General features: G+C 40.4%; 1 protein-coding gene across 2 annotated transcripts in view; it reads left to right on the forward strand.

Annotated features, from left to right (window-relative positions):
- The window catches only part of MCUB (mitochondrial calcium uniporter dominant negative subunit beta), a 46,899-nt gene that overhangs the window by 12,188 nt on the left and 8,052 nt on the right, over window positions 1-26,659 (forward strand). The gene's annotated exons all lie outside the window — the stretch shown is intronic.

Here is a 26,659-nt window from a genome sequence, read left to right on the forward strand (position 1 = left end):
TTTCATTATGTTTATTTATCCATGTCAAATCCGCACTCTTGGGACTGGAAGACTGAGAAAGCGTATCCCAGTGAAATCCTGTGGTATCAAAGAGATTGTGCCCGTATTTTCCCTTGTACTTTCTTCCAGGATGACATGTTGCAAAGATGGTTATGAGTCTCTATTCCTTACTTGTTGATCAGGTATTTTTTCTCGTTTTCTAGACTTTTAATAAGCCATCCAGACACTATTTTGCACTCCGGGAGAACACTCATAATAAAGACCTTTAGGACTCAATAAGTTGCTGTAGCTTCTGCAGACTGCATTCTTCTCAAGGAGTTTTATAATGCGAAGAAGATTTACAGGAATCATTTTACTGTGTCATGGTGGGGAGCTCAGGTCAGCTCCCACTGTCTTTCTTCCTGAGAGCAAAGCAACAAGACAGTCTGAGAGCCTGGCTGATCGTGTTTTCTCTATTTTGCTAAGAAGGATGGTGAGATGGAATAGTCCTGGGTATCTGCTTTCATACTGCAGATGGTCTTGGATATGCAGATTGGGCTCTGTGGGCATGATTATGCTTTTCTCTGTGTCTCGTTCTGAGTGGGCTGCTATATCCAGAAAAAGCTGTCCATATGGAGAGGTTAGCTGGGAACCTGGAAGCAGTGTATGGCTGCTCAGTGTGATGGTGCACCTGGACCAGAAAGCCCTTCTGTATTGTGTGGGGAGCATGGAGTGTGCACCCTCTCGCCGGCTGGGGAAGAGAGCAGTGAGCCAGAGCTTGTTTGAGGCTCTTGCCTCAGGATGCAGCTTTTTGTCCAAATGTCAAATTCACAAGGTAACAGAAACAAAAAAAAATTTCTTAACCAAACCAGGATATAGGGTACAGAAAACTTTTTCCTCTCTGTATTTCTAGCAATGAATGTCCTCCGTATCCACGTCAGTCACTTGATGGCAAGCAGCTCCTGGAATATTTCCTGTGTGTGTATTTTCTTTTAATGTCATAACTTCTCAGAAACATTAGGCACTTACCTGCTAAACAAAATATTATGGTTCTCTGTACTTGCCTTCCACTGATATTTGAGCCTTTGAGATAGATTTGAATAGTGAGGTTTTTCAAGCTCTTTCACAAGCAAGAGGATAGTACATTCTTTTATAAAAACTGAGATTCTTATCCTGTACACAAGCAATGACAGAAGGTCTGGCATAAATAGCACAAGGATTTGGAGCGTGTGTGTTTGTGTGTGTGAATGAATTGCTGATGGATATATTTTACTCTCTGGGATTGGACTTTTTAATTTGATTTTTTTTAACTTGGTCAGCAGTAGTGTCCTAAGTTAAAGGCTGACTTGACTGAATGTGAGTGCTGTTCTCTCAGAAGGGAATGGGTTTCAGCATCAAATAGATTTTACAACAAAGGAAGTTTGATTATTGCTTTGGTATTTTTTCAGGTATTTTCTGTCAAAGTATTTTTGGTCTCATTCAAAAACTAGAAATACTTTCAATTTTAGTGTTCAGCCTCTCCTATATAACAGAATTCAATAAATTGTACTAGCATGATTTAATATAAATTAAAAAATGTGAAATTTATACCTTTTGAAAATGATAACAAACAGCCAAAATCCTAGATTTGGTAAAAGCCAAGGAACTGGTGTTAATCTTAGTTTGAAGGAAAAGCAATCAGTGTAATTATTTACCTGTTTTGCACATATGAGATGTTGCTATACTGAGATGCTTTGCTGCTATAACCATACTATAAATATTTTTCATGGCCACTTTGACAAGCAGGAGACTTGTATTTATTTACTTTGAAAGTTCTAAGCTTAAAATACTTAGAATAACATATTATCATAGAATCATAGAATGGTATGGGTTGGAAGGGACCTTAAGATCATCTAGTTCCAACTCCCCTGACATGGGCGGGGACACCTTCCACTAGACCAGAATACTCAAAGTCCCATCCAATCTGGCCTTGAACACTTCCAGGGATGGGGCATCCACAACTTCTCTGGGAAACCTATTCCGTACCTAGTCATTGATAATTTTCTATATTGCAGCTGATGACTTTAATTAATGGGGAAGAGAAGTTGAGAGGATTTTTTTTTAAAATTAGGTACTTCAGCACCAGTAGTAATAACTAAAGTACTTGCCTAGAAATATATGCTGTGTCTTTGTAGAGATGTTTCTTGATGATGGCTGTATCAGTAAGTGCTTTTTAATGCTTACAGTGTCTTAGCAGAGCACTGTGAGCAATGTGAAAACATTTTAAAAATATCTAACTACATCTCTAAGTTCTTAATTACAGAGGCAAGAGCTAAGTCCAGTGTTGAACCACATCTATTCAGCGATGCTGTGAATCAAGCTGAGCAGCTTGTCAAGAATAACACGTCAGGTTTCCTTTTGACAAGTCAAATTGTCTTTTTCTTTTCTAAAGCAGAGGTTAAGATTTCTGATGGGTATTTAGTGGAAGCCAGAGGTGCTGTCTCTCAAAGAAGAAGGATGCTGCCAGCCGGATAATTGGCGATACCTTGCCTCTACATGCGGCAGTGGCTCTCCGTTTCTGTTCAGTGCAGAGCTCTGTGAGAGTCAGGAGCTGGGAGCTGATGAGGACTCTGGATGCACTGGGATGCTGGCCCTGTGCCAGCCTGCCAGCATGGCCTTCAGCACTAGCCACAGCACTTCTTTTTGCACCAGCATCATGGGATGCTGATGTCTACTTTGTAGAAAGGAGAGAGGTCAAACTGGAAGCTATTTTTCCTTGCCCACTGCCAAATGCAACATAATAATCTGTTTTGTTGTTACTAATGCTAAAGCAAATTTAACTCATGCTCATAAAATGCCTGCTGTGCGAGTCCAGTATATTTAGTGGAATACAGAAGTGAAACAGCTGGTGTAATAATGAGACCTGCTGCTTGCCATGGATCTGAAGGTATATTTGGGAGTGCAGTCCTGGCATTACTCTTATAATGGTGCTGGTGACAGTTGGGCTGGAATTACAGAAATAAATGATGTTTGAAATCCTCATTAAAAAAACCAAAACGATCAACATTTCCTCTGCTGAAAACCAACTAGAGTTTTTTGCTGCAAATCAGAGATCCGAAAGAAAGCTGCTTTGTCCTATCTTTGCAGTGGCGCATTAAAGGCATAAAAAGAAATTGCAATGTTGCTTAGACCCACAGATGTGTCCAGAACTGTACTTTATATTGGCCCTTTGGATCTGATGCCTTTGTAGCATTCTAATCCTTACAAATGTAGTAGATTTTCTTAGCAAATAGATTTACATATTAGGACCCTGTGACTCCAGCTTTAGGGATTTTTAGTGCCTGTTCTTTTCTGCAAGCTGCTCCAGTGATCTTCTTTCAGTTTTGAATGCTGACCTGAGGACCAGAGCTTTAAAGGATTTGACTGACTCTTTTTCCTAAGGACATCCTAATACGCTGGATATGCCAAGTGTAATTTTAACAGGCTGAAGAGATGATAAAGGGGAAGAGGGAGAAGTGATAGTTTTAATGACAGCCACTCTCTCAAACTCCTCAGAGAAGGAGGTGCCTTGTTCCTGTAGTTCTTGCTGTGTGGAGGACCTGTGGGCACTGGAACAGAGAGTGGCCAGGACTTGTCTTGCATCCTCAGAAGGGTGCAAAGGTTGGGGCTGCTCTACACTTGATACTGGCCTTTTCCTCTAGCTGCTGGGGCCTGGAATTATCTGATGACTTTTTCCACATCTGCTCTTCCTCACCCTGGTCTATACTTAATCCAGAACTGTGAAATTCCACCCCTCTTATTTCCTTCAAACAATTTCAGTGGCTAAGCATTGTTCTCTCCCTCTGTTGTTAGTTGGGAAAAGTTCTTCTAATCTGTGAAGCTGAAGCTCATAAAGCAACAAGTGTAGAGCAAACATTCAGGTGATTCTTTATCTGAAGAGGTAAGTGTCTGAAGTTCATTTTGGAGTAAATGCTATCATAATGTATTAGTATGATCCATTCACATCCTAGAGGAGGAGTGTTCTTACGTTGCTAAATATGATACACTCTCAGCTTTGGGCCGTCAGGGATGAGGAAAGCAAGATTCTGAAGTAAAGGAGAATCAAGCTGAGAAGTATGTTGGCATGGTTCTAGTAGTTAAATGTTTACCAGAAGCAGACAGCTCTTAAGAGTCTCATTTTTCCTCAGCCATCGGTATGATAAGGTAATAAACCGTGCATAGATCATAATTTTTCAGGGAAGTGGCTGCAAAGGGTCCTGCTTCTTGAGCAAGGACGGTTAATATCCAGTTCCTTTAAAAAAGAAACTAGAATACATTGAGCATTTACTGAGAGTGACCAGAAAACAAAGTTTCTGCTAATACTGTGGAATTGGTGTAGCACAGTGGGTTTCAGGTGGGGTAGAGTTAATTTTCTTCACAGTACCTGGTATAGGGCTAAGTTTTGGATTTGTGCTGATCACTCAGGGCCTCTCTCCATATCATACATCACTTTTGCAGGTATGGTCATGAGTTTGCCAGCCTGATTTGATGTTGTCCTCCTTCCCAGCTCCACTCATGGTCACTCTGACTTCTCCCTCTGGACTGCAATCCTTAATGTGCCTGCAGAGGTCCAGAATCTGTGTTGCATGGAAGGGGAAGAGCTGCAGCAGCAGAGCAACACCTGCTGTGTCTTAACACAGCTGTCAGCACCACCCTGCAGCTGCTGGTACTGAATGGAGAGACGGTGCTTATGTGTACCTTATGTTTTGCATAGGTGGAACACAAGATGAATTTCTGCAGTGGCTGATTCTTTTGCTTTTTTTCCAGGTCGTGCTGTCTTATTGGTGCTGAAAACAGAGCCCTTTGATAAAAGGGATTAATAACTGTAAATTCCTCATGTCCCAGTGAAATCCAATGGCTTAGATGTTGAAAGAGAATCTGAAAGGCACCTGAAAAGAAACGTAAAAGTGAGAGGCTTTATTGAGATTAGCATAGGGCCTATTTAGTAATTTTTGTTGTAATAAATTAAACTTGAAGTCACTTGATATTCCATTTTACTTGGCATTATCTCAGTGCTAGACAGAATTGCTGATCAAAAGAAAAAGAGCGAATGCAATACCTTTGTCATGCTCTTCCTCATCTCCCTGTGAGGAAACCCACTGAATTTTGGCACTCATGAAAAAAGGTTTTAAATGAGGAATCCCTGTGAATATGCCAGGGTGATAGAAAATGTCAGTGTAGTTGTGTTGCATGTGTAGGAGTTGTTTCAGGGGACAAGAGAATAAGAGCACTGGTACAACAGTACTTGATCTATTATATTAGGGTTCCTGTTATAAAGATAGTGGTCATTGAAGGGATTGCTGAAGCAGTAAATGGGTAGAAGCTGTATAGATGAATTTATGAGGAAAAAAGTAAGAATTAAACACGTATAACTTGCCTAAGCAGTGACTGCTGGAGTTCATAAATCTAACAAGCATGAGAGGTCTAAGCACAGAAAAAAAAAAAAGAACTCTGCATATAGTTGGGGCTATGTCTGAAGTGGAAACTTCGGGTATCCTGTGTGCTATGTGTGACTTCCTAGATGGATATCTAGTAAATATATAGCAATGAATATCTTGTCTTTTTAGGATGATTAGAGGTATCTATTGAGCCTGGCTTCATTCCATGACATTAGTCACGTGAACTGTCAGCATTATTTGAATCCAGTTTTCATCTAGAGTTAACTGTGCTGTCTTAGGTCCTACAGACAAATGCTGATATGTAAACCTGACAAACTCCTCACTCTCTTCTCATCCTTGAACACCAGGGTGGTGGAAGGAGTGTCACAATCCTTTTCGATCTCTCAAATTTACAGGACAATGTACTCTATAAACTAAACTTTGTTTAATGAGCTTATTGTGAATGAAAGCAAACGAATATGTCAAATGAGCTCAATCTCCTTTGTACACTGTACACCACTACATACAGACTAGTCTAACATCACTTCACTAATTCATCACTTCATTCATGAGTGATTATCTTTTAGAACCCTTCCAACTAATTTGATTGTAAGTCTCAATCCTCACAGTATCTTCCTCACAGTATAATTGAAGCATCTCTGTCTGTGATCCTCAGACAACTGCTGCAGGCAGGGAAGAGCAATTACTTCTTTATGTACTTTGAAAAACCAGCACAGTTTAAATAGTCTTACTTACTTAAAGGTAACACAGATAACATTCCCAAGTTCTCTGATTTGTAACTTGTGCAGCAGTGAGCAAAGCAGTGACCTCACTGATAGTGCTGATCCTTCCTTCGCCCACACAGTGCAGGCATCCTGGTGTCTCGCTGAGATGCACAGAAGCCTCAGCAGTCCAGCTGCTGCTGGATCTGCTTCAAAAGCTTTTTGGGTCAGCTGAGGAAGTTGGGTCTATACCATTTCCCACAGATTCTGAAAAAAATGCTGGGCAATCATAATGTGAAGGTGGTGGCTGCAGGAGACAGCAAGCTACAGGTGATAACAGCTCCTCCTCCTTTGCCAGGGAATCTTTCTTAGACTTTTGCTGCTCTTCCTTGGTGTTCTTTGAGATTGTGCCAGTTGCATTTTCTGGTGCTTATGGTCACTGAAGCATGCAGGAATGACAGAAGTCTACCTGAAGCAGGCCAGAGTCTGGAGCAGAGCTGGCTGCAGTGTACGCAGCCCCGCTGCGCTGCACTTGTTGCTTCTGTTCGTTGCAGCTGTTTTCTACGTTTGGCAAAATAGCTGAAGCCTATGAAATTGAATCTCCTGAAAGCAAGTTGCTGAACATCTTTAATACATGTGATCTTTACAGTGATAGCTGTGAGACAAAGCAGAATTAGAGTGTGGCAGGGATGTCAAGCTGCTGCATTCCATGAAACCCACTTTAAAGGTATTTGTATTTCACTCTTTCAGAGTGGAGATCTGTAAAATGGTCTGTGAAAGGGAATGAAAACATTTCTCTTTGTTCTCATTGTTCCTTGGGCACCCCTAAGGGATTTGCCCACCCACAGCTGGGTGGGAGGATGTTGAGCTAGCTGGATTTTGTTGGACTATGAGGGCCATTCGAAGGGTTTAGGAGCAGTCCTTGGATTCAGTGTGGTTCTTTTTTCTTGACAGCTGATCTGCTGCACCCTCAAAATACAGGCAGCAGATGTGAAAGCACTCTGAAAAAACCAAGGGCCCTTGATAAAAAATAGATAAGTCAATAAATATAGGCACTTACAAAGAACAGATTTAAAATTAAAAAGTTATATGTGGATAGTTTAAAATGTAATGTTTATCTTGGTAGGGTTTTTTTTCTGCTGAGTCTTAGGACAGGGAAGCACACAGCCCTCTTTCACATGTGATGCAGAGATGATACTCAGATAGAAAGGGCTTGTTCTTTGCTCTACCATAAGTTTTCTATGTTACCTTTAAGTAATTTAAATTATTTAAACTCTGTTGGTGTTTCAAAGTTGATAAAGAAGTTGATTGTTCTTCTCTGCCTGCAGCAGTTGTCTGAGATTCAGAGACAGGCAATTATACTGTGAAGAAGAGACTTACAATCAAATTAGCTGGGAGGGCTCTAAAAGATAAGAACATACTTCCAGCCTCCAACCTTTCTGTCTTCTGCAAAGCAATTTTTTCTAAAACATCTTTTGGCAGGCTCGCTACTCTGCTGTTGAGCTGCAGATACTGGCAGCTGTTATGTTCTGGGCAGAGGTGCTCTTTGCTGTCTGTGCCTGAACACCCAGCAGTTGCAAATAAAGCACTGGAAGGGACCAAGATGCCAGGTCTCATATTTTGGATGCCAGCTGTGATTACTGCATAGGGTCAGGCTGTTGAAGCAGAGGCATCTTTCAGAGAACGTGGAGTGAGGAGCTGCAAAGGGCTGTCTTGGGGCACTCCTTTATCCTTCCTTGGCAGGTGTCAATCACCTCTCTGTCACAGGCTGAAAGAGTAGGACCTGTCAGAGCAGCTGCTCCTCAGGCGTCACCTGTACTGAGACAGGAGCGTGACTTTTTCCATGACAGGAGCTAAACAGGAACATGGACTAAAGCTAATGGTTTGGTGTAAAGAAACAGCACTCCATGGAGACCTGGGAAACCTGCAGCCCTGTAAGAATTTTTGCTCTTGTTCCAGTTTAATTTTTAGAAATCTCTTCTTCTTTTCTGCATTTGAGCTGTTTCCTTTTTGTTTAAATGCAGATCATGAAGGACATTGTTAATTTAGTCAGGTAGTTTACAGTTATTTTATAAAATCCAAATGAACTACACAGTGCAAAGTAAATACAGATTTTCAGCACTTTGACTCATACAAGTTTGCAATTAGCTATTGGAGCATGGCTCAATCTTCGTGCTCCTAGCTGATGGATATTGTTGGTAGTTTTTCCAGTTCAGTCATCCATGAAATATTCACAGATTTATAGTCAACACAGAAGTGAAACTGTCATAACAACTTGCCTGATAATGACAAAGAAATAGTTATCAGAGAAGTGGCAGGCAGCTTCTGGGCTGAAGTGTTTCAGTTAGACATTTCAGTACCTTTTGCATTTTGTATCATTTCAGAGCAATGTATAACGTGCAAAATGCATTTGTGTTTTTTTAAGAATTTTGATATGTCCAAATCTGTCATCTGGCTATTGCTTTTCATGGTATTTTTCTTTGGGGAAAAAAAAAAGAAAAAGTAAATAGGTGAATTACTACATGTGTTATAAAAGATACATGATGATGGGTGAATTTATAGAGCTTAACTGCTTGACCCCATGGTCTACAGGCAAGTGGTTGAATCTAATTTTTTTAAGTTTTCAAAAGAGACTGTCATATTAATAATAAAATTGAGTAAGTACCAACAAGTAGAAATACAACAGTTGAGGTCAGCTGTTTCCTATCTGATTTCTTAAACTCTGGTCTACTTTTCAGATAGAGAAAATGAAGGGAAATGGTGCTATTGTACTTATCTCCTTGGCTCCATGTGGAAGATCTTCCTTTCACGATCCTGGTAATAGGAACATGATGTGAAAATGGTCTCATCTGGGATATAAGTATTATGAGAGAGTTTAGAGAGATGGAAATATGTTTGTGAGCACCACTGGGCGAGCTAAGAGAATTGCAGGAGTATTGAAGATTGACAGCAGTGTTCCCAAAAGCTTCCTTGAAGCCTTTCTTTTCCTGCCCCAGGTGTCTGTCCTTCCTGCCGTGCAGAGCTCCAGCAGAAAGGTTGCTTACACTTATTATGGAGGGTTTGCCCATGCTGGATTGCTCTTAAGAGTCAAATTTTAAGTCTAGAAACAAAGGAATTAACCCCATAATTTGCAGTTTATTTTTGGTGACATCCCAGGCACTGTTAGAGAAAATTCAGGCTGTACAGAATATCTTTAAAATTCAGGTGGTCGTAGCAAAATACATGTGAGATCTCTGGGTTATTAAAATGCAAATTTAGAGTGAGAGGGAGGTGTCCCTGTAGGCATGGTGGACTGGTGTAGGAGGCAAGGCTAAGGTACATAAAGAGTGGCAGAGAGAAAAGGAGCAAGTCGGTGGTGCTATAGCTTGGTGGTGTGATGCTGGTCACATCTGCCCTGGTGAACTCTCTCTGACAGACTTAAACAGTAGAGAAAATCCAAACATCGTTGCTCGAACAATGTAATTCAATTTTGTGCCTTTAGACCTGTAACATGTTGTGAAGGTTTGAGCCATGTTACAGCTACAGCAACCCCTTTCCCTTCCCTGTCTGCTATATTCTCATTGAAGTATCGCCTTGTTTTGGGCCGAATTGCTGTGGAACACCAGAAAATGTGGGTCTTGCCTTGTGGGAACTCTCTGCTCTGTGTAAATGGAAGGTATGTGCAAAACTGATGCAGAGCTACAAGATCCCTTAACAGCTTTTTTAGATGTTTATATTCAGGTAGCCTCTAACGATGTGATTTTAGGTTGCGTAGGACAAGCCATTGAAGTTAGATGGCTCATAGACCTAACAAGTAGGTATGTGACAAGTATTTGCCTAGTCACCCTTGCCCTTGCCTGCAGGATATGCCATGTTGAGCTGAGGGTGGCAAGTGTCAGTGGGTCCCCAGCTGGTAATGCAAGGACTGTCTGTGTGCCTGCTCTGGGAGTGGGTGACCCATTGCCTTTCCCTCCCTGGGGGTGTCAATTTGCATCTCTCTCATCCACCCAGCCTCAGATTTTTCCATGCAATATGCAAGAGCATCATAACCTTCAGACCTTACCATCTCTCAAGACTGAGTTGGAATTTGCTAGCAGGTTCAGGAGCTCTGAGGGTAATGCTATGTTGAGATTATTTTCTTCCTTTTGTCAGTTTAGTATTTGGATGACCTTGGTCAGGTGGATTTGGGTGAGTGGTGGGATATGTGATGGATCTCTCCCGGTATGCATTTGTCCAGCATGCTGGTAAGTGTGTAAGAGACTTCCTTTAAAGAAAAAAAACAATCTTTAGGTTACGATAGCCCTTTGGGAGCTCCATGAATGTGGTCTTGATGCCTGTATTTGTATTCCTGGTTGGTATGAATAAATGCTGTGCTACTTTTGGAAAACTGGATGCCACGTTTCCAGGAGTTAGAGATTCCAGATAGTGAGGATGCAATGCAAATGTTAATGTTCTGAAAATAACGAGCACGGTTTAGGAGCTAAACAGAAATAGATCAAGTTGAATCAAGCCAAAATAATATTTTTCTTCCTTACCAGAAGAGAATTCTGAAATGAACTGGGGAGTACACTGACCAAAATCTGCCTGGTTCTCAAGCTTTTCTAATTTAAGCTAAGGACAAGAAGGCTATATATCTATCTGTCTATATATATATATTTATATATAAATAGATATAGGTATCTATCTATGTATATATAGGTATGAAGTAGCTGTTGAAGTGCCTCTGATATCATTTTCCCGTAGCTCAGTGTTTAGATTGGCTTATCTTGGCTCTAGGCAGAACAGGAGAATGAATCTCTGCAGTGTGACCCATCATTTACCTTTGACAGTTAACATGAAGCTCTGGATAATAATAAAGAATAAGTATTCTTTGATTTGTTGCTTTAATCTTCTAGAGATAACACTGAGCTTTAGACTTTGCCTGCCTTTCCTTGGAAAAATAACCGAGTCATTAAGTCCCTTAAAGAGAGTAAATGGTTTTCTTCTGATTCTTTTCATGTACAGGTGATTGCACTGCTTTTACTTGTAGGACATTAATTATGAAACAAAAGTGAGATTTTTTTTTTTTTAAATTATGGTGCTAGAGACATTTTACTGATTAGCTTGGAGATTGCCTGTGGCTGGCACCTTGGGATTTCAAAACAGAAAGGAAAGAAATTCAGCTATTCACTGTGTGACAAAAGCTGGACTCTGACTGGTGTGCAATTTTGTAAGGACATGGGTAATCACACATAATGAACAGAGGTATGAGATGGCAGGTTAGCTTGACTGCAAGAAAGAAGTGGGTTTTTTTTTCTTTCTGATTGCAAGGGATTCTTGAGGAGTCATTATGTTTGCGTGGTGTGAAACCTTTTGCTGTTGCGTCTATTGCATTTCATCTTTAATTTATATCCTTGAAGCCAGTTTTCCTTGCAAAATTCACTTGAAAACTGTCTTTCCCCTTGTTGTAAAGGAGTATCTCTGACAGATACTCAGATATATCTATATACTCAGATATACTCAGATAGATATATCTGTGAAAGGTGCAGTAATCCATTTCACATTCTGAAGTTTCACAAACTGGAGGTGAGAACAAGTAAGGCCTAACTGGGCTCCTAGCATGCCAATTACTAATACGTCCTAAAATGTACACCTTTAATTTGTAAATAAGATGGGAATAAAATGAGAGCACAAAATAAACAGTGAATGCAGTGATGGCACATGTTTGGTGAGGCTGTGTAAGAGCTCTTACCTGCTGATGTTTGTATTTTAGTATCCTGAGCATCTAGAGCAAAATACAGTTACTGGTAAAATACACAGATTACCCAAACAATATATTTTACCAGTTGCTATGCTGATTATTGTATATGTTTAAAAAAAAAAAAGGGAAATTATAGTATGTAAAAAATAAGGTACACATTCTGGAAACAGAGAACATAAATGATAGAGTATGCCCTGTAAAGTGGCTGTTGTGAAAGGGGCATGAGGGTAGTGATGGCTGTATTTGAACCCCATCGTATGGTTGTAGTCAAAAGATTTTGGGGCAGGTGAATATGGGGAGGGTGCTGTGAGTTAGGGGTATTATTCTCCCCATGTAACATTAGTGAGTCTGGAATTCTTAATCCTGGAAAACTGGAAAGTTTTGAGTTTTCTTTAAAGAAACTACAAGAATTGTTTCCAGAGTGAAAAAAAAATATTTTACAACAAAAACCTGAAGATTTTCAATTTCAGTAGCTTCTTGTAGTCTACAGGTACCTACAAACGAGACATTTCTGAGGCTAGAGAGTTGTTAATCTAAGCAGGTTAAACTCTACACATTAAGTGGCTCAACTCATTGAAGAAAAGTACAGCACCTAGGCTTTTTTGATTATGCTAGTTTATAATTGTCATGTCTGATTTATGGAGAATCCGTAACATCCCTCTATTAAAATCTTTTCAATCAAGGCAAAGATGCTTTCTGGGGAAAAAAATGGCATTTCAGCTTAAGGTGAGCTTTGTGAAGAAATTGCCATGCTGTACATGTGTAGCACATCAGATAGGATCAACCTCTCTGGTCCATTCTGGTCTTAATATCTTGGGGTCTGTTTGTCTGTGCTGCTGTTTTGACTGCTGAGCTACGTTTAATAGCTGCCTAGGACACCAGAATGTCCCCAGACTAAACAGAAACCCTAAGGGGTCTTCCTCTTCAACTAGTACATTTTTGTGGAAGTAAATGTCCCTGCCTTTCTGTTCTTGCTTTGGTTGCTTGTGAGAATCCTAAGCTGAAATAGTGTTAAGGCAGTTTAAATAAGCTTTTGTCCTGAGTAGTCTTGGCTGCAGTTGTGTACTGGAAATATATAAACGGTATTCATGTATTGTGACACTTCTTCACAATTGTTTTTCTAATAAAAATGTGGGAAGATAAAAACTGACAACAACCAGAGCTCTTTGCTGTCCTCATGTGTTGTTAAGCTGATCAGATCAGATATTTGATTACATTCAGTTTTTATTACTGCAAAGACATGGGTTGAGGTTTTTTTGGGCACTACTGGAACAAATTAATTTGTGTACCTGTTGGCTGCTGAGGTTTCAACCTTAAGTGAAAAAGTAAGTTTTATTCATGCCATTTTAAATGTGGGGTAAAAAAAGAGAAAGAATTAATTCAGATGTTGCTAGTGGTGGTGTGGCACTCTCAGTCATACTGAGGAGTACCAGTACATCTGTATGCTGTTTGTCCTCTGCTCCCTGGTTTATCCTCTAAAGTCACCAACATTTTGTTTGCGGTAGGTATTTATAACTAGACCTTGCATTGTTTCGCATCCTGCAGTTCCCCTCAGCTAGCCATTAGCAATGTGTGAAGTACTGTACATGTACATCTCACTGATAGGAAAACATGATGCACCAATGTATGCTTGCAACTGAGTCTCTTCATCCCGTGAGTTCTACGTGCCCTGATGAAACAGAATTGTTGTAGGTGACGAATGTAGTACAACTTCCTGTAAGGGTCCATATGGAAATCTCTTGTTCTGATTGCTACAGCCTGCTCTGTGCTAAGCCAAAACCTGTCAGACAGATCTTGTTGAATCTCATCCTCACAGAATCACAGAATCGTTCAGGTTGGAAAAGACCTCCTGAGATCATCATGCCCAACCATTCAGTGGATGTTTGTTACAGGTTATGGCAAGTTTTGGATGGCTCCATGGTCTGCTGCCAGCCTTACAGCTGTATTTCAGTGAGAAAGCTGAAGTTCAGAAACTGAAAACCCCAACATTTTGTGATGTGCATGCAGATTTGGGGTGCTCAGTTGGAAGGCATGTGTGCCTGAGGTTGAAGTCTGTTGTAACTTTAGGGTGCTTGATGCCAGGCTTAAGCACCTCAAGTGTGAAACACCTTGAGTGTACTGCTCTACCTTAAAACTTGGATGTGAATGCCTTTTCCAAGTCTAGAGAGTGAGACAAAACCAGAATTACCACTTGGTCTGACTTCCAGCTCACCTGCTTACATTGCCAGCAGGAAGAAAATTGCTGCACTATAAAATGGCAGAGAATACGTCAGCATGGTTCTTTTGCTTTTATGGATGTTAAAATTGGTACCTTTGCTGAGAGAAGAAAGATACACTTCTATAATAGACTCCTGGAACAGTCTGTGCTATCCTTGTCTGAGGGCAGATTAGACTGGGAAGAGATTGCAAAAGGACTCTTGGAAAAAAGACTGAAAAGTGCAGCAAAGATGAAGAATACATTAAGCAGTTTATGAAGCCATTTTCCTATGGAAAGAGTGGTTTCTCACTGTAGGTTGCACATCTTTTCCATGCTCCTGTCAACACCTTTGTTCTAACTTGATTATTTCAAGAAGGGCACATCTTTGTGTATGGTGTCCACAGTGCACTTATCCTACCAGCACTCAGGCTTTGTGAGACCATGGACTATGCACAGCGATATCTGCACTGCTCCAGTGCCCATTCTGCAGGCCAGGCTGCTGCTGACCTTTGTGGAAGATGACAGTCTTTCCACATTGATAGGGATATACAGGTGGAAAGTGGTTTTTTGTTTGGTTGGGGGCACTTTTGTCCATATGCACAGAAAAACATGTTAGAACTTTTTTACATACAAATTAATTGTTGTTAGAAGGTACTGGGTAAGTACACTCAGGAAAAACAGCTCAGTCATGCTCCTGAACATCATTGCTCCTTCCTCTTGTTTTGGTGGTGTGGGGTGACACGTGTGCTGTCAGGAGTGAGCAGATGTTAAATGTCAGTTTTGAATAACCTCTCTAATCATATTTAATTCAAAATTAACATCCCTAATGCGCTAAAGTATCATGTGTCCTAGTAGAGGCCATGCAGGCTGTTGGATCTTTGGGCACTTGTTAAATGTTTCTGACCAAAAAAACCCAAACCAGATCATTCATTACTCTGCATAATAGTCCTACCTTCAAGTGGGATGTAAATGATAGGGGGTTTTCCCTGTTCTTCTGTTGGCAGAGTTAGTAAGGCTTTGAGTTGCCCCTGATGAACTGAGAAACTTCATCTGGAAAATACTAGATCATATGGAAATTCAGCAGTGCCAGTTAATGAGATAGATAATTTTAAACTCATTATCAAGGAGCTGCCTTGATAATGAGTTCTTATAGTGCTGTGAAGACACTTTAGATTTCTTCAGAACAAGGAGTTCTTGCAACTGCTGATACAAACCTGTACTCTACATCTTCCTTAAGATCAAGGCTGATACAAGGCAGAAACAGGATCCATAATGGACTAAGTGTAATTTTGAATTCTATTTTATATACTTTTCTCATTTTACAATTAATAGCTTTCCAGTAAGTGGTTTGGTTGATCTATCAAACATACAGAGTGTGTCTCTGTGTTAGTGTTTTAAGGATGAATTTCTCTGTTATTTCAAGAGAAATTTGATGCAACATGTCAGAACACCTGTTGGCTTCCCCCAAACTTTTTTTTCCTTCATAAACTGGATATATGTAATGCTTTACAAAGTAAGACAAACTTGATACTCTTTGATACTTAATGTCAAAATATAGTGGCAGAATATTCTGCTGGTGGGAAGTCTCTTTGCATATACACATTTATGTAACAGAGGGAAGGAGTAACTTCAGTTTTCCAATGAACCTGTGTTAAAATTCCAAGATGAGGAACTGAGCAGTTTTCAGGCCTTTAAATGCAAGTATGTTCTACTGCTTGCTCTGAGTAGTAAAGCATTAATGACAAAACCCACAATTCTAAGTTACTTGAAATTGGACTTTACATGGAATTCCTGTGTGAGTTTGGGTGCATGTCAGGAGTGAGGTCAAAATAAATAGAGTGACCACAGACCATTCATTTTCTAGGACAGTGTTGTGGCTTGCTCTGGAGTACAGGCTTTCAACATTTCAACCTGATGAAGAGCATTCTGGGGGATTAATTTATCTTATATTAGAGTTTTCCTCTAGTATTTTCCCTGAATAAGAACTCAATTAGGAGCAAGTGTAGGGACAAAACTGGGCTTTAACTTTATTAATTAACAACCTGAGAGGATTTATTTGGAGTAGCTTAGAGAAAACGTGCCACCTTAGAAGAGACTTCTGTCAGTGCTGCAGGCTAGAGATTCTGCTCTCTGCAGGAGTCTGATTCATAGATGGCACTTTCATTTAAATGTATCCCAAAGATGGAGCTGGGTAAGAGGTTCTGCCTTACAATCACTGTGGTACAGCAATCTGCTTGTGTTGGAAGACAAGATGACTATATCCAATGTAAATATTGATTTTACTATAGGCTTGAGGAGAAAAAGACCAACAGCTTTTGGCTACTGCTTGCTTGTTCTGTGTGGCATTAGCATTAAAGTCCTAAAAATACATGGTAAACCTTGCACTTAGAAGATCCAGATTCTTGCCCTGTCTATTCCATCAGTCTTTCAGATACATGTCCTGACTGAATTAATAGTGGAAGAGGAAATAGAACAACTCCTAATTGGCTGGAGTTCAAAGGTTTTGGGGTGAAAAGAAAGCACCTAACATGCAGTTCTGCTCACTTCCCCCCTGTGAGGCATGGCAGGCACATCAGAACACAGGTTCTGGTCCATCCGGGGCACACAGAGACTTTCATCTTCCTGTACTGGTTGTAATTGTTTTTCTTGTGATAATAAGCTTTAGAAAAAACCTCTAGAAATCTCTACAGGAAAACTTCATTTTTTGTTTGCTTTACCTGCTCTGTAGAAAGGAATAAATGTGCAGACATGTTGTACAGAGTAAAACTGAGCAATAGCTCAGTGTGTCACAGCCAGTACTGGTTACTGATTTCAAAATTTCATTGCTGTCTGTATGCTTCGTGCTTTTACTCCTGCAGGAAGAAGGTAAAAATCTGTCTACAATGGATTTGATGTTGCAAATGAGTTCACTTGAGTCGCTGGTTCAGCTAAGTTATGTTTTTAAAACACTGATGCCAACAGCTGAAACACGGAAGTGGATGGTATCACCAAAGCCACAGCCATTTGACAGTTTTAGATTAAAATATCTTCTTGAACAGTAGTGGGAGAACATAGATTTCCAAAAGAAAAATTAAAAATAAAGCAAAAATGTTTTCTTTTTGACATCTGACAGCATTTTGGTATGTCTCTTTGGGAATGGCAATGTTGAGACCTCTGTCCACAAGTGTTTGGGAGTGATGGGTCCTTAGACACAAGTCATGAAGCACTAGGAACATACATGCTCATTGGGACCTTTGCTGAGCTATTGGGCTAGCGAGGCCTCTGCACTCTTGGCAGCACATTTGTGTTTCATACCAGAGTGGTTGGATTTTCTAAGTACCTCTGCTGCAGCTACTTCTCCCAGCAGAGCTCTCTTTCAAGAAAGCAAATAGATGGTTTTAAGCTTGCCTGCTAGATGAGTTTCACCATTTAAAAATTATTGATGTAGATCTCTGATAAGGACTTTGAATGAAGTTGTCTTCTCCAGTAAAGTGTTGGTCTTGCTGTGACAATCTTGCTAAACCCAGTTCATTGTAACTGCTCTGCAAAGTGTGCATGAAGGCTGGAAGCTCTTGAAACTGGTGTATTTGTAGATGCCTCTTTGATCTTATTCCTTAGAAATGTTTACTTCCTTTGGTCTTGTCTGATTTTTTCGTTTGTTAAGTTTCTACTGTCAGGCTCTATTAAATGACAGCTCTGTGGTTTCTCACAACAGCTCACATGTTGAAGTTTCTATGAAGTTGTGATTTTGAGTTTGCAGTTGGTTGCTCACTATGGATGTTCTCATAGTGTCTGCCCTAGACATTTTTAAAAAACATTATTAACTAGAAACTATCGAAAGGGAAAGTATTAGGATTCTCTGTTTACTTCAGTTCCCATGCCTTTGTTTTCTTTGGTTACTTTATAACAAGGGTAAAAAGTGTGTTCTGTATTCCCTCCAAGTAATTTGAGCATCCATGGGAGTGTAGCAGCATAAAAGCTGGAATATAAACTAAGTTCCATTTTGGATTTGATTTATAACTATCTGTTATAAAGGATACAGATCATTTTATCTACATCCTAATGCCAGCTCCTAATAGAGAGAAGCATTTGATTTGATCTAGTCTGTCAGTTGTTTTGTCAGTTGTTTTGTTGTTCTGTTCCTACTTTTTCTTTTTTTTTCTTTTTTGTAAGCAGTCAGGAGAAAATATGTGTTTTCCCTTTGGAAAGGCACCTGTTTACAGCTGCCTGCAAAAAAACCCATGTTCTTAAGTGTTTGGTCTGGTCTAATTGCAGACCTTTAAAGAAAAAAAATGGAAATATGATGGTGTTTCTAAAAACATCAATTTATGATGTGCTATTTTAGAATAATGATATAGACAACTCATTTCTGGAATTGTTGTGGCAAGAGAAAAAGGAGAAACCTCTCTAATAGTGCAGCAACTGATAGTCCCAATATAATTTAGAGCAAATCTAGGTGTGACTAAGCCAGACATGGGCTGTTACTGTCCTCTGTGGTCTTAGATTCAATCCCATTTTCCTGCCCCTCCGAATAATAATTAACAGTCTGCATTGCCAAGGAAAGTTCTGCCTTAGGTGTGATGGTGTTTAGGTAGGAGAAATTGCTAGCTGTGGGAAATGCTCTTCAAGAGAGCAAAGTTTCACTGCTATTACATAGAATAGTGCAGCTAAGTTTTCAGGGAGGGTAAGAAAAGAAGTGGTACAATTGAACAGGGGAGATGGTTGCTTTGATTTTGCAGAGTATTGTGGCTTCTCATGGCTTGTGGTTGGACCCTGGGGAGGCCTGGGGGAGGGGACTAGATGGGAAACATCCCCAGCAGGGGAGAGATAGAAACCCTTTGCTGGGGAGGTGGCTGGGTCGTGAAGGGAGGGGATGCAGTGCAGAGCCGGCTTTCCCTGCCTGGAGTGTTTCAGCACCTGCACAGCTGGTTCCCTTTCCAAGATCTGTTTGATGGAGGGATTCTGCAGTGTGTTAGCTGCTAAAAAGCTTGCTGAAAAGCTGGGTGAGAGCTGTCGTTGGGAATTTCTCCACTCTGATAATTCTGACTGACTTTTTCACACACATCTGTCAGGTACTAATTCTAAGCCTTGAGTCAGACAAATTTTCCAAGCACTCTCTTCTTTATTAGCCAAGCTGTAAATGCCTTAAGGCTTTTGAAATCTGCAGTTGAGTAAAGAAAAGCCTGGGGAAAGAATGCCCCTAAAAGAGAAGTACATCTTTGTGGGTATATGGAAACCTGTTTCTGTTGTGTTGGGGGGAGGAGGGGCAGGGTTATTTATACTGGAAATAGAAATGTCCATTATAAATAAAGACATTGACAAGCAGTTCGGTTTTCTGAGCTACATCATCTTTTTCCTACGTGCTACAACCTGCTCGGTGCTTTCAATCTGAAAAGTTCTGTGGGTGAAAAGGAAGACTTGTCTGTAACTTTGATAAACATGTAAGTGCATTCATCTTGACTTTGCATCCTTGTATCTCTTGTTACCTCATTTCAGCTGAAATTTAAACAAGCTCTATCTTGGTTGGCAATTTGAAGAACTAATGTTATTCCCAGAGATGAGTTTGAGCATATTTTTTTTCCTTTTAAGAAACACATGAAAGCAGTGTACATTAAGATACAGTCTTTCTAAGACCTTTGTAGAAAAATTTGCAGCAAGCCCTTTTTCTTATCTAATGAAATAACTATTTTTGAGAACAAAGTCACTCTTGTTACCTGTAAACACTTCCCAGATCAGCATGCTGTCCCAAAAGGCACAGTACAAGAGCAAAGATCTATTCTGTGGGACAAATTAAAAATCCTGTCTGTGCTGACAGATTGCTCTTTTGACCTAGACTATTTTTGGGAACAGGTGGTACAGCTCTTGGATGTAGGCTTGCTTTTGCTTTTGATAAAGCACAAATACATTTTCACTCTATAATCCCTTCCTCTCAAATTCTTAGGTCTGTCTGATTTGCAAATTTCCTTGCAGGTGTTGCATCCTATCTTTCCTTCTGAAAATAAAGGAGATTGGGAACAATGGCAACTTTCAGACAGGCAGACTTCATTGAAACTGGATGAAGATGCAAAATTTCCAGTAATGTAGAACTTCAGACTGGGAAGAGATTTAAGATCTGCTTTTTGTTTTTTTTGGTAGGAAGAGAAGAAAAAGGGTTTATAAGATAGAAGGACAAAATTCTTGGTGTTGCTCCTAAAAACTCACTTGGCCTGCATTACAATAGTCTTGTTTTTAGGGCTGTTCTTACACTGGCTTGGAGGTCAACTTGTTTGGAAAAGGAGGGATTATCTGTACCTTCAGAGCAGTCCCCAGAAGACGCTGCAGGCAGATGCTGTCAGCTGGTGTTCATCTTTCTCATCTCAGCACCTGTGGTGTTGCCCCTTTGCAGTGAGGAGTCACTGTTACTGAAACCATACTTTTGGTTAGAGAGGGCGAGGCTTACTTTCAGCCTGCTTTAAATGTCAGTGTTTTCAGCATCTATTTTTATGGGTTGTAAAACCGATGTGAATGCAAACCCTGGTGCTTCCCTAGAGCTCTGCATCCGCAGGTGTCTGGTGGAGAGTCAGATGACCTCAGTGAGATGCAATTCAAGAACAGGGACTTTTCCTCCTGTAGTTGTGCATGACTTGCAGGGGCTGCACAATGGATTCTCTCCCCTATGTGCATGTGCCCAGTGGAGTGGGGTGTGCCTGTGGGGAGGGGGAGTTTGGGCAGGGAGTGGGTGAGAGAGCACAAGGAACAGTGAGGAAGCAGAAGGCAGCTGGAGGTTGTGTACCTGCCCAGCAGAAGATTAGGTGGAAGGTCTCCCTGGCAAAACCCCTCTGCAGTGGTGGATTTCACCAGCTGGAACTTCATAAAAGAGGTTCTTAGTGGCCAGTTGCCTCAGTGCTCTTCCTATCATAGCTGTAATTTTGGTCATTGGTAATGTTTGGCTGATTCAATCTGGTGGCAGCTGTTCTTGGAATCTGAGCAGAGGCAGGAAATGAAAGATTAGCAGGGATGATAAAGGCACAAAGAATAACAGGCACATGAAACCAAAATTTTGATTGCTTGGGCTCTTTTATTGGGTTTTAACAGTGCTGTAAGGTTAGTGAGTTTTGAGGAAAAGCCATATGAATCCTATACTGTTCCTGCTTCTTCAAGATCACTGGAACATACATACTCACATTGGAACTACTGCTTTGCTGAAAGAGACCTGCTGGTTACTTCTTTTAAAGTTGATTTGTACTGAGGAAGGGGCTAAAAATATTGCAAATTTGGAATTAGTTGCATTGAAAGGATTGAAATATATATGTTGCAGTGTGTTCCTTCAGTGCCTTGTGGAACAGCTGGGAGGAGGTATTCACTGCATGGCCCATTTGAGACAGGAAGGCTGTCTCTCGGGGGAAAAAAAAAATCTGTCCTCTTCTTTGTTTGTTTGTTTTTTTTGTCCTAGGAAAGAGAAATATATCTTGAATTCTCCCAGGTGTCAGAAGTATCTTCCCTGGATGCAACTGGTGTATTGGTATAGGGGTGTTATGGCAGAATGAGTAATGTGTCTGTTGCAGGGATTTTGTTTATTTAATTTAAGTTGGACTTCCAGAAATCTGAGTGATGGCTAAATCTGAGCGCTGTGCTCTGAAGCTGCTGTATGCATCGAGGCTGTTGTTGCATGATCATCTAAATCAGTTCTGGACCCAGTGAAGAAACAATGGCAATCCTTTCAGTGTAAGAAAAGACAAATGAAAAGTTAGTAAGAGTGAAGATGTTTCTGTAGCTCAAATGGGCACTTGTAAGATGATTGTAGGTGGTTGTTAGGGCTCCTTATGTCTTATTTTCCTGTTCATGTAGGATTGCTTACAAAATCAGCACAGAAATTTAACAGCAGATATCTCCAAAATGGCCTTAGTGACTCATTTTAAAAAGGGAAATATGTACTTCTTGTAAACTTGATCTGAACGATGATTCATTTTTGGTTAGCTTGGTTATGCATGATCTGCAAACTCAGTAGACTGTGGCAGCACTTGCTGTTTTTCCTCCTTTCTCTTGGTTTAAACCATTCTGAAAAGTCTGTAGATTATTCTGAAATTGCAGATTGTTAGTCCATATTTAATTAATCTTGATTGGTTTTCCTTGGAGAATCAAATGGGAGCCAACATCATTCTTCTAAGAGAACTTCTAAGGGTGTTTATCAGAAATAGAAAAACATGTAAATCAGTATGAAAATACACATAGCTATTTATAGCACATGCCTTCACTGAACAGTGGCTAACACGTACCTGCCCTCATTTTTCTCCTGCCCATACAAGCAGGCAGCATCCAGGGAGGTGACTTGTCCTGCTTCTGCTTCACGGACTGGGCGAGATCAGCACATGAGGAGAACGATGGATACCGGGGATGTTGGCTTGGCTGGTGACACTCAGAAAAAGAGGCTCCAGAATTAATTCTTAGGCATTGCAACAACTAGCTTCCCCCATGAATTGTCTCCTCCTGCTCCTTTCCCCCAGTCCTCCTTCAGTAGCTGTGTGGAGGGAGCTGTACCAGGTGTTGGACAAGGACTCCAGGAGATAACTGAGCTCTCCTCTTGTGCCTGTAACACTGTATTACTATGGAAAAGCACTCTGCAAGATGTGTTTTAATTAGAATGAATTTTGCTGCAGTGTAATTAAGGTTAAATCATTTGTCCCTTGTTGAGTAGGGCATTTTATTATTGTGCTTTTCTATATTAGATTCTTATCATTGCCTCAGAGAGAAGGAAATGAGAATATGGGAGTCCATTCACATAACAGCCTGCATTATTTTTTGTGAAGACTACTCATGAGTTTGACTTGAGGCAGTCTTGAAAGAACCTCACACTGAAGGAATATATTTCAGTTTGGAGTACTGCATGTCCCTTCAAGAAGAAGGCAGACTGAGTTGAGCTGACTCTTTTTTTGGTTGCTTTCTCTAATAAATGCAAATTATTGGGGACTCGAATGTTGAAGGAGTGTTACACTATTTTTGCTGTTGAAATAACAAACATAAACCACTGCATCTTCCAAGATGCATATAAGCAAAGACAAAAATTGCAAAAATATGATTGCTGGCTAACTGCATTTTGATTCAGATTTGTTACAATATTTTGGTGTGGTAAGTGAAAATTAAGTAAACAATAATTCATAATGTTCTCAGAAAATGTCCTAAGAACATAGTTTTTTAGAATTCTGTTTTCAAGATCACTTTTTCCTGTGAAAAATATTTTTATTTCTATGCTCTCTCTCTTCCCACCCACATTACAATTTTCTACAGAACAGAAGTTATGGTTCCTGATGAGGTTACTATTTGCATATGCAGTACTGAGGAAGATCAGAGGCTTTCATGTCACCTCATATACTGGTAATGATACTGACTTCTTAGACATAACTGGTCACAAGTAAATTTGAGCTTAAGTTTGCAGGAACAGTCACTCAGCATCGTAAGAGGTAGATTATTTGGAAGAGCTAGCTCCAGAAACTGCAGTGTAGGTAGGTTCAGTCATTTGCCACTCTTAAAAGTGAAAAATACAGTATTTCTGTTCCAGTCTCTCCCACTCGTTGTGTCTGGCTGCCTGGTTTTCTAGCTCAGTTATGCTGCTGCATTAGTCCCTTAAGCTTTGCTGTAAACCACCAGATTGTTGAAATTTCCACTCTCGACTTTAACAGTGGCAACTTCTCTGCTGTTAGAGAGCGGAGGCGCCCTTAACAGAGGAAGTACTTCTTTAAACTCCGTATGTATTTTCTGTTTTATACCAACTTGTATTTTTAACAGAGTATGTTGGATTCTTTTTATTACAATTAACACTCTATGCCTTAAATTCTCATGAGTTTTCACTCCCAGGAGAGTCCATGTCTTGAACTGAGTCAAGAGATGTGGCTGACTGCTGCTCCCAGGTATTTTGCATTAGGAAGCAGGTATAGCTGAGGGAGAAGGGGTATTTCACAGCTAATTGCTGTTCACCAGCCTTTGACTCCTGAACATAGTTGTGGTTGTATTAGAGGTGTTTTAGCCAGATGTCCTGCCACATGTGTGTTCAAATTGCAGAAAGATGTAGAATAGCTTTTGTAGCCTTTGTGTGGTTGGAGGAAGTAGCCAAGAGGGGCATGCACTGACTTATAGAAGAGTTGTCAGTAGTATGCTGGGCTCTTTACAGTATCTCAGAGTTAAAAGTTGCGATGCAGTTAATTCAGGGTACACATTCCTGTTTCAGCTCTCACTGATGTTGTTGTGAGGGCAGTCTCCTTGTTTTGGTCCCGTAGTTCAAGTCTTCCATGTAGCTGCAATGCTTGCAGATGTTTCTTTTCCAGGGGTAGGATAGGGGTCATTCCAAGCATCTCAGAAAGATGATTTGGCTGTAGGGCACAAGCTAATGGTTTAATAACTTCACTGAAAGTGGAGATTTAAATCTGGAAAGAGAGGGAGAAAATTAGCCCAGCCCTTCACACTTCTCAATTCATCAACCTAGAGCTAATATGGAAAGAGTTAATTATTTGGATATTAGTTCAATGCCGTGGCTCTGTGGTTTTTGCTTTTCTTATTCTTTGCAGGTGATTTTAATGGGTAGTCTGCATTAAAGGACAATCTAAAATAGAAAAAAAAAAGCTCCAGTATATAGAGACTCTTTCAGTGGATCATGAATGGTAATGTCAAAATCTAAAGAAGAATAGAATGAACTACCTTAAAGATCATATTTAAATAAATGTAATTTAATAAGTGTATTAAATTAATATATTCATATATTTAATTTGTATTAATTGTTGAGTGCGTTGATTCTTCTATAAATAAAGTAGATAATTCATTTCTTTTGTTGTGAGTTTGGGCAGCCTTCCAATACAGGCAGGGTGCAGTTCATTGCCTGGGGCGTGTTAGATGATCGGTATGTAAATATTGATTGCAAAGTTACACATTGAGTGTCTGTAATAAAATTAGTTCCTTATTATCCCTTGTATATCCCCCCGAAGAAACAACAGTTGCTGTTGTGTTCAAAACTATTGGGTTTTCCTGCGCACCATTCCAGAGCGGGTCCTGTGTTGAGGGTTGTGTCCCTGCTCCAGGCTGTGTGTTCCGAAATGTTTTGCGGGTGCAGGTGCTCCCTGTAAATGGGGTGAGAACTGGTGAGCCGGGCTGTGTCCTGCCGTGCTCCAGGGAAAGTCTCTTGCTCTGCTGAAGAAACAGACAAGTTACCAGATGCATCCTAGTTCTGGGTGGCTGTCAGCATTCCTGTGCTCCTACTGTCTACCTTTCTTTGAACAATACTCTTGTGTTTAAGGTAGTCTGCTATTTGGTCTAGATTTCTGTCTTTGATACCTGAAGATTACAACGAACAAATTTCTCAGCGTTGAAAACTCCCAGAATTAATTACTTTCTTTAAATCCTGAAAAATGCTTGTTCCAGGTAAAAAGTTAGGGTAGCGTGAGCATCTTTGGAACACACAGATTCAGTTATAGATGATCTTTTAATTCAACCTAGTAGCATATTCCTATCCAGGCAGCCAAGCTTATGTTCCTTTAAAAACAAATAAATCGTGTGAATGTGGTGAGCACTGTTTGGCATATTGAATGGCCAGGGCCTCTTGCGTTTGTAGCTTTGTTTTCCTGCCTTGTCAAAGAATATTATCTTGCAGACTCTGAAATGTTTTGGCCTTCAGAAAGATGAGCTATAAAGCTCACCAGAGGGAGAATCGATCCTTATCATTTCTCTCCACATAGTCTTCCACCTTCCCTAGCTATCATATTTGAAATCCCAGGCCTTGGTCCAGCCTGTGTGCGGTTTTTTAACTGGCTTAGTCAGGGATGTGATTTCCCTTCTTTTACCTGTTACACTTAGTTTATAGCAATAATGTCTGCTGTGTGGAATTGCTGCAATAAAATTGTCCCTCTCCTTGTGCAGGGGGCTTAGCTGTAGCAAAGGACATTGCACCTTCCACAGCATGGCTGGACATCTCTAAGTAATGGGTCTAATCAGAGCAGTTTGGCTTCATGTTTTGGTATGACTGTGTTGAAGTGTATTGATGGTTCTCACCAGTGTCCCTGGAAGGTGCAAGCTTTGGCTTGTAACCATGCAGGTTCAAAAACCCAGTGTCATCCCTGTCCCAGGGCTGCATTTGGCTGTGCCTCCTTCAATGTGGTACCAGAGCATAGTGGTGATAGTAGTTGCAGCAGCATCTCTCAGCAAGGAGTTGAAACAGCGATTCATATTTAAAACATAAAAGATCTTCAAGCTGTATTGTTGTTCTTGTCTTTTAGCAGCACAAATCTCAACAGCTAGCTTTTGGTATATGGTATGTAATTACGGAGCAACAGGTAGTGACCTTAGTCCCTTGTTATTTTATTTGTGATTGTTGTTCATGATTCAGCAGGGAAAGTCTTCACTGAAGCCATGCCCTCTGTTGGAAGTTACACTGTGAAGTTCTGCCCTCAGGCACCACGAGGTAGAGGTTTTCCAAACGGCTGTTTTGGGGGGAGAGGAGAGGTTTTGCTGTAAGAGTTACGTAAAGCACTTCAGAAACATTGCTTTTTTTTTCCCCTCTCTTTCCTTCCCCTTCCTTTTTTTCCTTGAGTTAAACCACACCAGACAAAAAGTTTTTCTACGGGCAATACCGTAATACCTTTGGCAGCGATTGTGCTTTCTATAAGGATGGTTTCACCTTTTATGTAGAATTGCCAAGCAAGGGGTT

The sequence above is a fragment of the Corvus moneduloides genome, chromosome 5, assembly GCF_009650955.1.
Source record: "Corvus moneduloides isolate bCorMon1 chromosome 5, bCorMon1.pri, whole genome shotgun sequence".
Classification (NCBI taxonomy): domain Eukaryota; kingdom Metazoa; phylum Chordata; class Aves; order Passeriformes; family Corvidae; genus Corvus; species Corvus moneduloides.